General features: G+C 37.2%; 1 protein-coding gene across 12 annotated transcripts in view; it reads left to right on the top strand.

Annotated features, from left to right (window-relative positions):
* The first annotated feature begins 351 nt into the window (after positions 1-351).
* Slc8a1 (solute carrier family 8 member A1) overlaps positions 352-18,121 on the top strand; it is a 350,274-nt gene continuing 332,504 nt past the window's right edge. For all 12 annotated transcript variants that reach the window (XM_029531202.1, XM_021218592.2, XM_021218588.2 and 9 more), the window contains exon 1: positions 352-449. The gene's annotated coding sequence lies outside the window, so the exon portion shown is untranslated. The remainder of the gene's footprint in view (positions 450-18,121) is intronic.

The following is an 18,121-nucleotide window of genomic DNA, read 5'->3' as shown; positions in this document are numbered from 1 at the left end:
GAAGAGGCTGGTAAGCAACCAGAATCAAGCAAGCCCACACCCTGCAAACTTTGCGTCTGAATCAGGTAGAAATTGATTATACGCCAAAATCCGGAGAATACGACTGCCAATCTAAAGCATATTTGTAAGCGTGTGTAGTGGCAGAATTGTGGGTGGGAAACGGGCTGGCTGAAAGGATGTCTATATGTGTATTTTTATCACCCATGTGTCGGATGAGCCTGAGAGCTGCCAGATAGCTTCTCGACAGCTTGGCGTTACTGTTGGGAACAGGTCCATGTATGGAAGCGAAAGCCGAAAGGCACAGATAAGCTAAGAGCCAGCTATGCAGCCATGCTTAGAGACACTAAGGACAGGCTTCCCGGCTCCTTTCTTTCTGGTCTATCTGGAGCAGCCTTCAGAGCTGGTCGGTTTCTCATCCAGCCCATGCAAACAGAGACGGCTTGACAGAGGTAGGTGCAAAGCTTTTATGAAACTTACATAAGAGATGATACACAGCTACTCCCAGCAGAGCCCTTGATGTTCGTAGGGGAGGATGCCAAAAAAAATTAGAGCGAGATTGAGATTCGGGTTGAGGCTGATGACTGAGGTATTTGACACCAAGCAGGGGAGTTTAACCGCTAAAGGAAAGTAATGACCCAGATTGGCTGGCAAATTATATCTCTTTTTCCTGGGTCACTCATCATTCAGATTTCTATGAACCTAGTTTTTCCTTAATATTGCCAGCATGTTTTGGGATGGGCCGCATGAGGTCCTGCTTAACTCTGTGTGCTTTAGGGTAGGGTGGGTGCAATGTTTGAGTTTTCTTGCATGTTCATTGGAAGCTAGCAAATATATGTGTGGCTAGTTCTTCTTGAATGAACAAGGAAAGGTTGGTAAAAGGCATTATTATTTTTAGCAACTGAAGCCAGTTTTTCAGTTTTTCTCAGCAGCTCATAGATTGGTCACATCCTGTTTAAAGATTCCGGGTTTGTTTTCACAAGCGTGTCGTATGTGAGTCAAAATGGCTAAAGCTAGCTATATGTCCTGCATTTTTCTAAGTACTCTTGGCATTTTTTTTCTTCTTTCTTCCTTGTAGAGATACAAAGTCTTAACCACTTGAAAGAAAATTCTTCTAAATATCAACATGATTTTCTTAGTCACACTTTGACAATAGTGGCTTGTACCAGAATAGGAAAAGCTCCCACTCAGGAATTCAAGGTCAAAGTGCGTACATAAAGACAAGGGTAACAACGCAAGCATCTCCGTGACTAATTTAGTTTCTGGAAAACCAGTTAACCAGCCAATCATGTTCATTGCATTTTGAAATGCCACTCCAGAGAGTTGCCAAACTGTGGTCATTAAACGAAGGAGTTCTGTCAATATTGTGAGCCAAGTATATCTGCCAAACACTCATAAAAGTTATGAAGGAAATCACAAGGTATGATTTCCTACAAAATACATGTGTTTTTTTCTAAGATGAAACTGATAAAATTTAGGCTCTGGCTTTATCTTGTTAAGCACAATGTGTGTATGATTCAAGTCAGATTTGACCCGACTACCCTTTTAATTTAGGTTTCAATTGTGTGACATAACATGTTGTTGAGGGAGGGCCGAAATATTTAACATGATTGGTTTTCTCTGGTAACAAATGTGACATGGAAAATAATGAATAAACAAGTATAGTTTGCAACACTGCACAGTGAAATGTTCTCTGGATATATTAGGTTTCTGGGGAAAGGTTTGACAAATATAGAGGAAGTATACATAGTGTTTTTGTCTAAGCTGTAAGTGTTTCACTTCACTTAAACAAAAAAAAAAGGCAGAAAAAGAAAAGATGTAGTTTTACTTCAGTGATACAATATCACTATCATGATACAGAACTAAGGAATAGAATTTGCATTAAACTATTATTTTAATCTATCCATTTACATTGGAAATATATTAAATTCATAATACATTTAAACTTAGCATTTTCCTTCTAAGGTAGGTTTAACTGTACTAAAGAATACTAATATTCTGGGAGAGGTAAAGAGAAATGTAAGAGGAAAAGAAGGGGAAAGAAAAGTAAAAGAAGTGGAGAGGGGAGAGGAGAGGAAAGGGGGAGGGATGGGGAGGAGAGGGGAGAGGAGGGAAGGAGAAGAGAGGAGGAGAGAAGAAGACAGGAGAAAAGGCGAGGAGAGGAGAGCAGAAGAGGAGAGAGGCGAGGAAGAGGAAGAGATTGTACATTCTTTACTAACAGAGCGTAGCTGTCATAACTTTAGCTAACGTGGAACAGGCCTGGAAAAGAACAGAAGAGTGTCTCTAAAACGCCTAACTAAACATCGCATACCAGCTGGCTTGCAGAAAGGCACAGCACAGCAGGAACCCTCCCAGGTCTCAGTACAGGGAAGGGTCAGAGAAAGGCTGCTGATGCTGGCGGCAGTCCTGAAGAGGTGCAGTGCATACCTGTTGCCTGCTGCTTCTCCCTCATTTGCATACCACCAAGCACATTTCAAATTCACACTCATGTGAAATGTCTGTGCCTGCTTGTCCCCCTGATAAACAAATCTAGGAAACAGCTTTAAGTGATAAAAATGATTGGCTGCTATTTTTATGTGTAGTAGATAACCTTAATGGCAACCAAGCCGCTTGTCCTTTCTGATTTGTGACATACATTTGAAGTTCCATGTGTTTATACTATTTATATTGGTCATATCTATCCCCCACTGCCTCCCTCCAGCTTTACCTAGAGCATGCATGCACACCATCTTGTTCTAAGGTTGATAGCCCAACCCAAGGAAAAAAATTCAGGGTGCTGTGATTTTATTTTGTCAACTTGACACAAGCTATACAGTTATCTCAGAGAACCATCAGTTGAGAAAATGCCTCCATCAGATTGCCTGCAAGCAACTCTGTAGTGAGTTTTCTTGATTAATGATTGACAGGGTTGGGGACAGTGATAACTTGGACAGGTGGTATTGAGCTTAATGTGAAATCAGGCTGAGCAAGCCATGTAAAGAAAACTAGCAAGCAATGTCCCTCATGTCCTCTGCTTCAACTCCTGACTCCAGGCTCCCAACTTTACTGTCTGCCCTATGACCTGAGACTTTGTAAGATGAAATAAACCCTTTATTACCCAAGTTGCTCTTTTGAGATTTTTTTTTTTTTTTTGAGAGGGGGGTTGGTTTGTTGGTTAGTTTTTTGTTTTTTGTTTTTGTTTTTTTTAAATCATGATCTTTTATCATGGCAATAGAAACTCTAAGTCAGAGAGGATATTAGAACCTCGGTGACTCACAACCTCCTCACCATTGAGATGTGACTATGCATTATAGAAAATTGATTCTAAGATCTTACTCTGTGAGAACTAAAGTGTTTCATACAGGAATGGAATGGACTTAATGTTGTAGGTTAGAGGAACCTGAAGTGACAAAAGTTAACATGTGTCCAGATAGCACACAACACAGATTTGATGGTTTTTGTCCTCATTGTGGAGCCAGAAAGGGTACTTTGTGGTCCTGTGTGATTTATTATTTCATAATAGGTACAAGGATAATGTGCCCAAGGAGGTTTGACAGGGAATGATGGAAGTGGAAAGAGTCTATAGGAGAGCAAGAGTTAGTATGGATTTAGGTGGGAAAATACCATTGGTTATTCTTTAAAAAAAAAAAAAAAAAAAAAAATCCTAAACAGCTCTATTTGCTGGGGTGCTTAAACCTGAGACATTGATTGGTTCCAGGCAGAACATTCAAAATCTCAAGAAGATTAAAAAAACAAAACTACAAACAACATAAGACTCGAGGAACCACCTACTGGGGAAAATTTTGAAGAACAGAGAGACTTATTTCTGCAGGTCGATGAATAGCAGTGGAAATTCCCTAGACCGTCAGGTCATAAGTGAACTGCCCTGCCCAAGCAACACCTTTTTCAGCTGCTTAAAAATTACATATCCTCTCATGTTAAGGGATTAGGAAAAACGTACATCAAAACATTACTCCAGATATTTTTATAAACTACACAAAGAATCAAAGGGAGACTGTGGCATTTAGCACTATTTAGAAGGAGCCATCTTTCTCTTGCCATTACTGTTGCTTCCTGACCGAATCATGGTTCTCAGCTCTGTCTGCACTGTTGTGTCTCTTAGGGAAAGGGAATCTCAGCAACACCTCGGATGAACTGAATAGTCTGGTGGGGACCAGACTGGGGTCGTTCAGTTTCTGAACACACCCCCACGAAATTCCAACATGCAGCCAAGACTAAGAATCACGGCTTGCAATAAAAACATAATAAACAGTCTAGTTTATTGTAACAAAGGGAGTGAAATGTCTACAGCTGAAGATTATACAATAACAATAAAAGCCAGGGTTTGTAGGAAATGTCTGAAAATGCCAGTACTGGTGAGGCAGAGATAGGGAAATATTAAGTTTTAAGCCAATTAGGGCTACCTAGTCTCTCTGGGAGAGAGAGAAAGTAGGGGAGAGGGACAGAGAAAAATCAAAGGATAGCCTATAAAATATTTGCTGATGAGAAGTTCTTATTAAAAACTCTGGCAGATGTAAACAGAACTTCTTGTCTATAGATGGAACTGACTTAGATATTTGATGTGTTTCATACTCTTTAGCCCAAATCCTGTGTGAACACTGGCCACAATTATTAAAATATATAAACTATGCATATTGACATTATGGCTCTTAACTGTTACTGCTAAATGAAATTTCATATTGCTTAACAAATCATCGCACAGCTATCTTGAATGGGTATATTACTTCTGGTAGTAGTAATTTAAAAAAATGTGCAGGTTTCTGTAATGAAAAGTTACACCATTTACCTTTTATCTTTCCAGTAGGGACCAAGAACTCTGGGGAGAGGGTGTGTATACCTTTATGAAAAAAATGTTAATATTAATTTATCTCAAAAATATACCAAAATTTTATAAAGATAAACATCACTTTAGGGCTGTTGACATAGCTCAGTGGATAAACTGCTTGCAGGCGTGGGGGCCCAGTTCAGTCTCCAAGACCTACTTAAAACATCCTGTCACAGTTGCCTACATTTGGATGCCATTATTGAGGAAATCAGGAGAGGAAGATCCTGGGCAAGTCTGTGAGGAGAAGCAGGTGTCAGGATAATGAGTGCTAAGGGTGGATGTGTTTCATACTCCTTAGCCCAAATCCTGTGTGAACACTGGCCACAATTATTAAAATATATAAACTATGCAAATTGACATTATGGTTCTTAACTGTGAGATTCAGTGTGAGTTTCTGCCTGACTCTTTGATGTGTTATTGACTGTATAATTTGAAAAGCGAACCCAGTCATTACAATTCTCTACTTTCTGTGAAATCATAACCACCTTTTCAGGACACGTTTGCAAAATACTAATAGTATCTTATGACAACTCATGATTATATCATCCGTATAAGCAATATGTGTTTCCCTTAAGTCTGACTCATTTTCTGATCACTAAGTATGCTAAGAGAAGAATGGTCACATTTCTAGACGGGTAGAGATGACTTCTTTTAAGTTTCTTGAATGATTCGGCATTCTGAGATGAATTGTCTTAAGACTCTGGTTGATGAAGACCATTAAATTACTTTTTATTCTTAATCCTACAAAGGTGAGCCAAAACACTATCACTCCCAGTATCAAAAATAAACACAGATGTACATGGAATTATTAATATTTCATTTTATCAGTTTTTATTTTATGTGTATATATGTATATGTGTTTTGCCTACATTCACACACACACACACACACACACACACACACACACACACACACACACACACACGTCAAATCTCCCAAAAGGGGAGTTACAGGAAGTGTTGAGCTTCTGTGCAGGTGCTGGAAACTGAACCTACGTCATCTGCAAGGGCAGTATGTGCTCCTACCTGCTGAAACAACTCTCCAGATTCTAGATTTATGAGTATTAAGAGACATAAACATAGTATAATAATTAAGTCATAATGTTACGGCAAAGAACCCAGGAGCAACCAGTATCATAAATTATTTTCTGAGTGGCATGTTTTTGAGGAAGATGTGACAAAGGAACACACTGAAGGTTTACTCAGAGTACTGTATTAGACTGCAATGAATGATGACAATACGTAAGAGGGTAACTTCAGTCTCTCCATCTAGCAGCCTGTCTTCTGAGAGGCAAGACACAATCATACATGAAGTGCCATTATGGGGCACTCTCAATAGCAAGGTATTAAATTTAATGTCAAGAAACGTGTTTACCAAACTATCTGCAAATCCTAATTAAATTTACTACTGTGTTATTCATAGGTATGAAGTAGTACATTCAGTGGGATGAAAATTGTTTTATGTGTTGAAAGCCTCAGTTCAAGATCAGACAAATCAATAGTCAAATGCCAACTATACAGCTTGCTAGCATGTTGAAGGCAAGTTACTAAAATCTATCTTGATAGATGTTGAATCCTTACTATTTTATCCTCACATTTATAGGAAAATAGCATGCACTCATTCATTAACCCTGACCAATACCCAATACATTACTGATGGTGTTGCCAATGCCCAAACAATTAAATAATGTGCCTAACATCATCTGCTTACACTATCCAATAATGGTTTCAAAAAAGTAAGAATTAATCAAATTAATATGTGAAAAATAGTCTGTATATTACCATCAAATTCTTAGAACAAAATGACTCTATTTTGGATTACATTTATTTAATTTCATATGTTTAATAAACTAATCACTTGAAATGTTCCTTCCAAGTGTCAGCTAATTAAGAAACCATATTAATTGCTCTACAAAATTTAATGTCTTCAGAATGTCACATGGACATTCTATTGAAATGGAAGCTAAACCATTCTTTATGACTATATTTGCATCCTTATCATGGCTGTCATGCTGTTCATATTTGAATAAATTGTACAGAAATTCTAATCATCCTTTCCAGCACTCTTCAATGTCATAGAGCATGGGAATTTGGATAAAAATAAGATAAGAATCTTTAAAAGGAAGTATTATAATTCTCCCATATGTGTTAAATCCCATTTAAATTCAAATTCACAAATATAAACCCAAGAACAAAAACCCACTTGATGTTCAACTTACATTTTAAATTACACTTATGAGCTCAGGACCTCTGGAAATTGAATGTAAAATATGCACCAATATTGTGAGTCATGCATTTAGTTCAACAAAAATTATGATAAAAACTAAAGCTAAAGCAATAAAAATTGGTCAGATTTTTGCAAGAAGATATAATGAAAGCACATCATTTTTCCTCCTTCTCCTCCTCTCCTCGTGAACATGCAGAGGACTATGTCAAATCCACTTTCTATTGTACTTTCTTGTATCTCTTCAGTACACATTCATAATCGCCTATTATATTGTTTCCCTAGAGGTAGTTTTGCTATTTTAACATAAGTACTCTTTTGCTTTGAGAGAGAGAGAGAGAGAGAGAGAGAGAGAGAGAGAGAGAGAGAGAGAGAGAGAGAGATTATGGAACCAACAGGAGTAATGAGAACAAGAAAGATTAGAGGCACAAAGCATAGTATACTCCTAACCCCTAGGTATCTAGAGACCTGGATAAGCTTCATTTAAGAATATTATCAGGAACCAGTACCACATCAACTGTAAACATCCACAGAAATTCATAAATTAGATAGCATAACTTTCTGAGTAATTAAAAACACTGAAGGGTGTGGTAAGTAAAACTGTTTGCTGTGCAGTCACAAGGACATGGCTTCAAAACCCCAAACCAGTGAAAAACCAGGCACTTAGTGTGCATCTGTAACTCCTGTGTTCCCTAGTAGAGATAGGAGTGGTGCAGAGAGAGTAGAAAGGCCAGAAGTCCCTGTGCCGAGTCATCTGGAGAATCCAGAAGTGAACACAGAGACCTGTCTTAAACAAGGTTGGTGAAAGCCAAGACTCAAAGTAGTCCTCTGATCTCAAGCAATGCATAATATAAACATGCACACACACACACACACACACACACACAAACACCCCACATGCATGTATACTCACAATAAACACCACATGCACACATACATACACACCACACACACACACAACACATACATATATACATACAATAAACACAACATGCACACACATATACACACCACACACATACGCACACACACACACACATACACACACACCCCACATACATATACACATACAATAAACACCACATGCACACACATATACACACCACACACACATACGCGTGCACACACACACACACAGACACACACACACACGAATAAAAGAAAGAAATTTTGAGGAAAAAATCTCTGCACCCAGGATGCTAATAATAGACACTCAAAATTCCATAAAACTTAAATTAGAGCACTGTTAGTATGTATTTAATATGATCAATTAATGTGTCTTAGAGCCAAAGTAAAGGGCCTATACTGCTTTGAAAAACAGAAACTAAACAGATAATGAATGTAACTAATATGTACATTTAAGTATTTCTCTCTCCCATTATCATTTTGGGTATAGATAAAAAGTATACCATAAGTACTTGAAAAATCATTTACTTTCAATGAAATAGATCATGAATATTAGTGCCATATGTTGAGAACTATATCTTTAAATACTGAGCAATGCTGCAAACCAGATTTTCCAAAATGTCTGAGAAATAGTTCTTTAAATTTAGTACTGTTGATAAAGTTGTGGCAAAACAAAGTCTATGAGCTATTGTACAGATGTCAAGCCCATTGCAGATATGTGGAAAACACACTATTATATCACCATTGTATTATGAACCCTGGGGAATTCTGTGATGCTCACTGGGCAGAAATGGTTGTACTGTTGTGTGCAGGCCAGATGAATACTGTGATGCAAGGGAAATACACTGGGGGTATAACGATGACTGTAGGTTCTATAGGCTATAATTCATTTCTAGAGCTATATTCACTTTGCTTCTCTGTCTATATATTCATTGACCTGGAGAGAACATGACAAAACAAACCAGAATCTTATAAGGGATGTTAGGAAAGGAGGCAGTTTACTGAGAGTAAAATTTGGGATATGTTTAGGAACAATGTAAGCAATGCTGATGGCTAAGATGTTGCTTTATGGAACAGTGGAGAGTAGAGTGACATGGTAGGCACTTCATAGATTTTTTTTTTTTTTTTTTTTAGCATTTTTCGAAACAGTGGCACACTTTGCATAAGACAGACAGTGGCACCTTCTTACCACTAACTTCTGCCCAGACTCCCACAGATGCATTGGATGAGGTGGTGCTGACCACTGAGGGTCCTACTTGATGTGAAAGGGGCAACCACAAAAGGACACAATGAAGCATGGATCATGCTTGTTGGTCTTCCACCTATATTTCTATTCCTTAATGAATTTTCCTGTCTGACTGCACTGGGGGATTTCTAGAAATGCTCAGTTTCTAAGTATCTCTGATTCAATTACAGCCTTATTTTTCAAAGTGAAGTAGCTGCCCTGCATCCATATTCATCAAAAGAGTGCACACATATGTCAAAAGCAACTGTTTGCCAATCAAAGTATCTCGAAGGAGAGAGATGCCATATGGAAACTGTAATTGTCATTTTGAAATTTCAGTTTCTAAATTGGTCAAAGGTGTGTTATACCTAGTTTCTTAAGCTGTGCTGAAGAACTAAAAATAGTGTAAATGGTATACTTAGTCTATTAATATATCTTAATAGAAATATCTGAATATGTGTATGATAGACACAATTCAAACATTCAAGTCAAAGAATATAACAATCGATTATTGGAAGTATGGATGGGAATTTATCTTATAAATGGCAATTGGAAGACATTAAACTTAATTAGAAAACTAAGTTAGCTGAGGAAACAAATCATATAAATATCTGAGTGTTTCCAGGAAAGGTGAGAAATAAAGAATGTGAAAGTTCAGAGGTGGGAACACATTTTAGGGCCAATCCTAAAGTTCTGCTGGAGCTCAGCAGAATCAAGTACAAGAGTGAAGTGTAAAGGTTACAGCAGAGATGTGGCCATCATGGGCTTAAAAAATATATATGTGTACAATTCATGCTTATGTTAGTTGGCCATTGGACGGTTCTTAGCTGAGAAATGAAAGTATATCACTTACATTTTTAAAATTTCATGAGTAAAATAGGCATATTAGATCGCAGAAAGGTAAAAGGAAACTAAATAAATCACAGGCTCAGTATATAATTGCTCAAGAAAACTAAAAAAAAAAATTAAGAGTAAAGGGAGAACATTTATCACGATGTATTGACATCAGTAAGCTAGGACTGTCCCAGACAAATGGGAACATATGTTTTCCCTTACTAAAGAGTACAAATTGCTACTGAGTGGGTGATTAAAGAACAGACGCCAATAATAATAACTTCAAACTCTTCCACCAAATACTGGATTTACAAATATTAACTTTTGAGTAAAATAATTTTATGCAAGTGCAAAATTGAAATAACTCAGTTAAATTAATTTTTTACTGAGTGAATTCTTTGGGCTTTAAAAGAGTGACTTTGCCCTAATATTACCTGCATCAGCAGTCTTTGCCGTGAATCAGTATTTCTCTAAGTCATTTTTGTAAACTTTTCTTTTTTTTAAGACTTACATGAAATTTCACATGAAAAAGTGGGTGGGTAAGAAACATGATTTTAAGGTCTGAATTGAAACTTTCATGGAGTTTTGAAGATTTCCAAACTATAACTTTTTAAAAGAATTAACTGACAGATTTATACTCAAAGTGCACAATGTGAGTATAATGTGATGAATTGAGGCATGTATGTATACAGATGAATAAGACAGATGGATGATAGGTATATAGACGGTGGATGGATGGATAGATAGATAGATAGATAGATAGATAGATAGATAGATAGATAGATAGATAGGTAGGTAGAGACATAGAGACATTGAGACATTGAGACTTAGAGACATAGATAAATAATAAATTTCAATTTCTTAGATTTTTATATTTTAACAAAATGCATGTTCAGGATATTTAACCTCACTGTGAATCCCGGAATTATGTTGTTTACTGGAAAAAGACACGTCTAGTTGTGGTGTAGCTCAGCCTTAGCACACTCCTTTAATTTCTGTGGCTGGAATACAGGCCCTGTGTCTATTCTTGTATGTATAAAGGAAGATGGTTGTGTTTATACATACAAGAATAGACACAGGGCCTGTCATGCAGTTGGTATGTTCAACAACTCTTTCTTAACTAAAAAGCTAAATCTAAGTAAGTCTCAGCATAACAAAAAATAGAAAAAAAAGTGGATGAGAGTTGTTTTCTATTATTTTGTACGTGTCTCAAAGAGATGATTTAACTCATTAACCTCTAGGTTCTTGAATATTAATATATTTTTATTATTTTTAGTTTTTAAAGCCCACCTGAGTACATTCAAAGAAAATTTTTGTATCATTATTGATTCATATCTTTAAAAATACATTGCTGAGTATTTGAGAATTTCATATAATCAATTTTATCATTTTCACCCCTCCTCCCCTTAGTTTCTCCCAGATTTATTCCCATCTCCCCATCCCCAAAACTGCCTTTTGCTGTTTGCCATTAATTTAATAACCCAGTAACTCTAATTTGTACTATCTATAAATATACATACATGGAGTTATTCATTGGAGCATGGTTGACTTACCAGGAGCCACACATTTAAAGAAAACTGACTCCCTACTTCAAAAGTGACCAGCTACCCATACATCCGAGTTAAGGTTGGGTGCTCATGAATTCCTCCCATTGGAATGTTGGACAGCTTTATAATGTGTATGCAACCACGGCTGCTGTGAGTTCATGAGTGTAGAGATTCTGTCATGTCCAGAAAACAGCATTTTGCTCCAGTTCTCCTGACCTCTGGCTCTTAAAATCTTTCAGCCTACTCCTCCACAATGGCCTCTGACTCATGAAGAGTAGTAGTTATACAGATGCCCAATTGTGACTGAACACTCAACAGTCATTTAATGTCTGTACTTTGATCAGTCTTGAGATTCTGTGTAACTGTCTTCATTGTATACCTGCAGAAAACACATGCACGCACACACACACACACATACAAACACACACACACACACACACACACACACACACACACACCATTCTCCGATAAGTTCTGAGAGCTGTATTAAAGGATGTGTAGGCATTGGTAGAGGGAAAAAAAAAAACCCCTCCAAAGTAAGGTTTTATTTATTACAAGACCATCTGTACTAACCATTCTGAAAAGTTATCAGTCTCAACAACTTCAAAATGAACACTCACACCAAAAAGTACTTGGAGTATTTCTCCTCTTGATTTTGTCTTCTAATAGTCACAAAAAGTCTGAGAATGACTTTAAAAATCAAACATTGGTTTCCTTGATGGTCAGTGTAAAATTAATACATGGAGGTAGTTCAAAACATCTATTGCCATTTTTAGCAACTGTATCCAGATCTTGACTTAACCTTTTGAAGAACTGGCCATATGGTAGTCTCATTTCAGTTCAGATTCTGAAATGCTTTTGAAATCATATTTGTACAAATAGTCGTTCAAAAGGCAACACCAGACTACACTTGACTTTTATGTCTATTTCTACCCCAAGTTTGTTTCTAATGGTCATAAGCAGAAACACAGGTCAACTCACTGAATGACTCTGTTCATTTCAAGCCACTCTGACATCTCAATTACATCTGTGTTATATGCTCAGACATGGTTTCGGCTTTGAGCTCTTCTTTACATCCAGTCTAGATGTCCTCCGCTTTGAGAATGGAACTGGGATGACAACAAAGCAAGTACCTCATAACTGCTTGCTCAGAGATTTGCTGAGAGTTCTCCATGTAGAGCTGTCAATCACTCTGCTTCATTCAGCTTAGTGATCGAAAGAGAATGAAATGATTGCTGGTAACAACTGAACCTCTGATGAAAAGTACACCTACCAGTCATGAGGCTTAATTCTTATGGGGAAACAATTGAAAGCCTAGCAAATAAAAGGATAACTACTACCCTGAAGATCCTAAGTCTGATCACAAGTTTTAGTTCTGACACCAAGCAAAGTGTAAGCCAGTCACTAATCAACATCAGCTTCCTTTTTGGGTAGGAGGGGCTGGCTCATACCACTGGGGTGTCTTACTGTGAACAGATGGTGTGCATGGGCTAGTTTGTATTTTCTTTCAGCTAGTTAAACCTTTTAAAGTCAAAATTGATTAAGTGGCTGGGGGAGAGGAAGCACACAGCCCTACACAAAGAACTCCAGGCAACTAAGTAATGCCAAGAGTGAGAGAAGCCATCTTCCCCAGAGAAAAGCACACCAATTAGAGATCTACCATCACATCATCAGCCCGAAAAATATACATATGATTAATACTATACAGACTGAGATAGCCATATTTATATATTTATCAATATATGCATATATGCATGTAAGAACAGTTAATGAAAAAAGAGATGATGAATTTGAAAAAGAGCAAGAAAGCGTACATGGGCGATCATGTAGGGAAGGATGGGAAGGAAAATTATATAATTATATAGTAATCTCAAAAATAAAAGAACTAAAAAAAATGTACAATTCAGGTTGTGATTCAGTTCATGCCCAATTTTATGGCTGTTTAAATACAGGTTTTCCTAGTATTCATGATTATGAGAAGAGTCATTTTTTTTATGATTACTATCTGAGTCACAAGACATTGTGGAAAAAGGATAGATCTTAGTATCAAAAAAGATGTGCATTTAAGCTCTAGCACATTAAAGGTCAATAAATGGACAGATATTTGATTCTTTGCATGACAGAAGGAAAAGCTGACTTTCAGATCAGAATAACTTCTACTGAATGTGCAAGACACCAGAGGAGGGAGTCAAGCTTGGGATGGACTCTCGGTGACTTTTTTCTTGACTCTTTTCCACTTATGCCTCTTTATTTTCTAATCAGATGACAGTGAGTAGGACAATTTATGCAAAAAAATGATATCAGGTGGTTGTGGGTGTAAAAAGAATTCACAGATGGAACTTCAGTGAGTTCAAAATCAACATGTACAAGGAGAGACTTCAACGAAGTCTCCCACTCTAACAAAACTTTTGATTTAAAATTTATATTGTTGCTGAGAAAATCAGGTTCATTAGTTGGGGGGGTTGGGAGAGTCATTAAAATTGGGATCAAATGATGCTAGTATATATATTTAGTGATTGAAGAGACTTGAAAAGGAGAGAAGGCACACACACTCAGAAAAATTGGAACTTACCTCAACTATGAGGATTTAGATGCAGTAATGTTTGAAGAAGGAATTTTCATGGTAAGTTTAAAAAACAAAAAGTGGTTAAGCTATTTTAGGTCATAAAACAGAATAACTCAAAGTCACAACGGGGTTGCAGGACTAGGTCACGGCTGAGAGTGATGACTGGAGAGTGGGGAGCGGCCATCAGAATACATTATATTCATGTATGAAACAAAAAATTAATACCAAAAATTAAAGGAAAACATTTCTCACGTGGGCATGAGTATGGGACAAAGGAAAAAAAGGAAATTCCACTTAAGGAACTATTGATAGATAGTCTCTTAAAGGGTAATGTGGGAACAGAGTGTGAAACTGGTGCTGAGGAAAATCTGATTTATCTACTATCAAATTCTGTAATCTTTGTAAATTTACATTTTTTGACCCAAAGTTTTTGACTCTAAAATAAGAGCTTGAATTTCATGGTTTTCTAACTTTTAAGTTTTTATGTGTGTTAGAAAATCAGATTCAATGATATGGAAAATGGTTCAATTGCAGAGCACTGGACCTCAGTTCTAGAACATTAATTTGGAACTCAAAATACCTGTAAATACATCTCCAAGAATAATTACACCTCCAAGTGAACTAATTCTGACTTCTTTGGGCACCTGCGCGCACACACACACATACACACACACACAAAAATACATTTTTTAAAAAGAGAATATAAGTAGTTATGAGATACTATGCTTTTCATATAAAGAGAACTTTTTGGTGGTGTTTTATCTTTCACATACCAGATAAATCCAGTAATGAGTACAATAGGTGGTAGAAATTCCCAGTTTAGTCTTCAGAAAATATTGCTTATCAACTATCTATTCCTGATTGGCAGATAACTTTATATGGGTCTGGTATAGTATGTGTGTGTGTGTGTGTGTGTGTGTGTGTGTGTGTGTGTGTGTGTGTGAGCATTGCTGTGTATGTATTTGTGTTTATGCATATATATGTGTGTATTTGTGTGTATGTATATGTGTCTGCATGTATGTGTATGTGTATGTGTATATGTGAGTGAACATGTATGTATGCATTGTGTATATGTGTGTATATGTGGAGTAATGTATATATGTGTGTGTATATATATATATATATATATGTATGTATATGGTGTGTATGTACATTTGTGTATGTATATATGTATGTATATATTTCTTTACATTTTAATTGTCATCTTTGTCCACATACCCTAAGCAGAAGTTACCCATGTAGAGTTCCACTGTGCTTTGTAATTTCTGTCAAGGTTTCATAAGAGCAATTAATGCTTATAGCAAACTCGGCCAAACTGACATGAGAAGTTGTCTGCTTTAGGTTTTATTCTTAGTCATCTTTAATTACCTACATAGACAGTTATGAATTCACTGCTCCCTCGTACTCCTATAACTAAATATTACCCTGTTATATTCAAACTTGCATATTCAGAATATACACAGCATTTTAAGTGAATCTGACTCATTAAGCATCTAAAGGACATCCATCTTTGCTTACTAAAAACTTATCAGAATGCTGGGTTATCCAGTGAGTTACAATCAATCTGAATGCATTAATGTATTTATATTTATAGAGGGAAATATGGTGCATGCATTCCAGATTTAGGCAAACAAACAATTAGAGCATATGAAATTAGTACTAAGTGATCTGAAAACTGCATAACAAAATTATTATGTGCTTATTACCATCTCAAATAGTAGAACTTCAATTTAAAATTTCCATCTACAATGCAAGGTTAAAACAAAAACAGAAACTATCTTTCTGTCTTCCACTGAGCCCTATGTCTTCAAGTCAAGCACATTGCATATGCCCTCATAAGCATGTTAATGCATCTTTCAAGTGACCAACATTGTTTGGACAATGCATATTTTCCTTGAAAGTAAATAATATACATGCGATTTCACCAGTCTGATGAGGGAAAAGAAAATCTTCTGCATAGTTGTCATCAAACTTATCATAAGGATTTCTAGATAGTTAGGGGAACAAGCTATACTTTTCTTTTTCGTGTTCAGCGTAGACTTTATAACACCATGTAAAAATATTTGGAGTATGTCATGTGAGGAAGACAGACTCCCTCTCTTTACAGGGGCTATAAAACCTGTAGAATGACTTTTCAGTAGCCGAATTCCATGCCAGCTCCTTGGGGATCTGGGAGACGGTGTTAATGGTGCTAGGTTAGGGCTCATTGGTATGTGAGAACTCAGCCATCAAGCCTTCTGATCCTCCTGCTAACTCCAAGAAAGCACACAGACCTAGAGACCCCACTCAAATGAGAAGAGGTTGGATATTTGTTCTTTGGACTTCTTGCTTTCCCCTGCCTAATACTCTCCAACCACAGTATTCTCGATCCAAAGGTAAACCCAACATACTATCTGTTCTTACAGGCCCACCGACTTCAATAGCTGTGTAGGCACCCACTGGAGACAGATGGATCAGTTGCAAATCATTTTATATCTCTCTTGATTCCCAGCTTCCCATCCATACAGTGTGCCACAGTATTGGAACTCAAGTGTAAGAAATCAAAGTTGCTCTGGTATCTTCAGAGTCGTGGCTGATGCTGATGTCAGAAAAGGGAGGACAAACCTTTATGTTGGTGATAAGGCACAGAGGGAATCCTGGGAAGAGGACTGTCCTGGGCCTCTGCAGTGATCTCGGAGGACTCAGTTTTCCATTCTCCACCTACTCTGCATGGCGTGTTCACTTTAAAGCAGATGCATTCACTGTTTCGATGTACAAGGCTCATGCCGTCTCTTTAGGTACAGAACACTTGAGGTTGCATATTTCCTGGCTGTATAGACAGGGAAAGTGAGCAGAGAGAAAACATTGCAATCATGATTCTCTTATAGATTACCAACAATGTGTCAACGTGCACAGGCTTGATCAGTTCTGTGAGCCCAAATTTCCTGCCTATGGCAAACTGACTCCATGACCTTCCAGAGGCCCCATGCGACACTTGCGTGAGATGATGCTTACTCTATAACCAGTGCTCTTTCTCTCAGCCCACAAACACCAGTTAGTACCATGGCATATTAGTGTAACCACAATAATGACTTTATGTGATTGGCTTCCAAACCCAATATATTATCCTTCCTGGCAGGCCCATCATCTTTAACAGCTATGGAGAAACCCACAAAAGGCAGACAGATCAGTCCCAAAGCATTTTGTAACTTTCTTGACTCCTACTAAAATATCACCATGAGTAGATATCTGGTGACTTAAAACTTCTACAACACAAGCACAGTTTGAAGAAATCTGACAATAAAATAAATTAATAATAATAATAAATAGTTGGGTGGTACAAGGAAAGACCTTGGATGAACCTTCAACATGGGATATTTTGGGGTAGGAAATACCAAAGTATGAATTAGATTATTAGCTCAAAGCAACTCAGCTTTTTCTTTTTCTTCTTTTCCTCTCCCACCTGTTTTGGTTATATTACTTTAGAACATAAATGCAGATACAGATACAGATACATACACACACACACACACACACACACACACACACACGCACACGCACACACACACACACACACACATAGAGGCTGGTTTTAACAAAAGTGCTTTGTCATATGTGACTTCCCTTTTGACAGTTAAAAGGGAACAGGCTCATTCCACTTGCCGGCAAAACAACCACGAATAGTGATCTTGGGAACCAGCATTGAAGTCTTCTCTCCAGCACGGCTGCTTTCACACCAGTGAAATGAGAGGCCCACAAAAGCTTTGCAGTTTTATGAGGTCCCATTTGTCAATTCTTGATTTTACAGCACAAGCCATTGGTGTTCTGTTGAGGAATTTTAAAAGACACTGTCAACAAGACAAAAAGGCCACCAACAGATTGGGAAAGGATTTTTACCAATCCTAAATCTGATAGAGGTCTTATATCTAATATATATAAAGAGCTCAAGAAACTGGACTCCAAAAACTCAAAAAATCCCATTAAAAAATGGGGTACAGAGCTAAATAAAGAACTCTCAA

The sequence above is a fragment of the Mus pahari genome, chromosome 18, assembly GCF_900095145.1.
Source record: "Mus pahari chromosome 18, PAHARI_EIJ_v1.1, whole genome shotgun sequence".
Lineage (NCBI taxonomy): Eukaryota > Metazoa > Chordata > Mammalia > Rodentia > Muridae > Mus > Mus pahari.
This window is presented reverse-complemented; position numbering and strand designations above follow the sequence as displayed.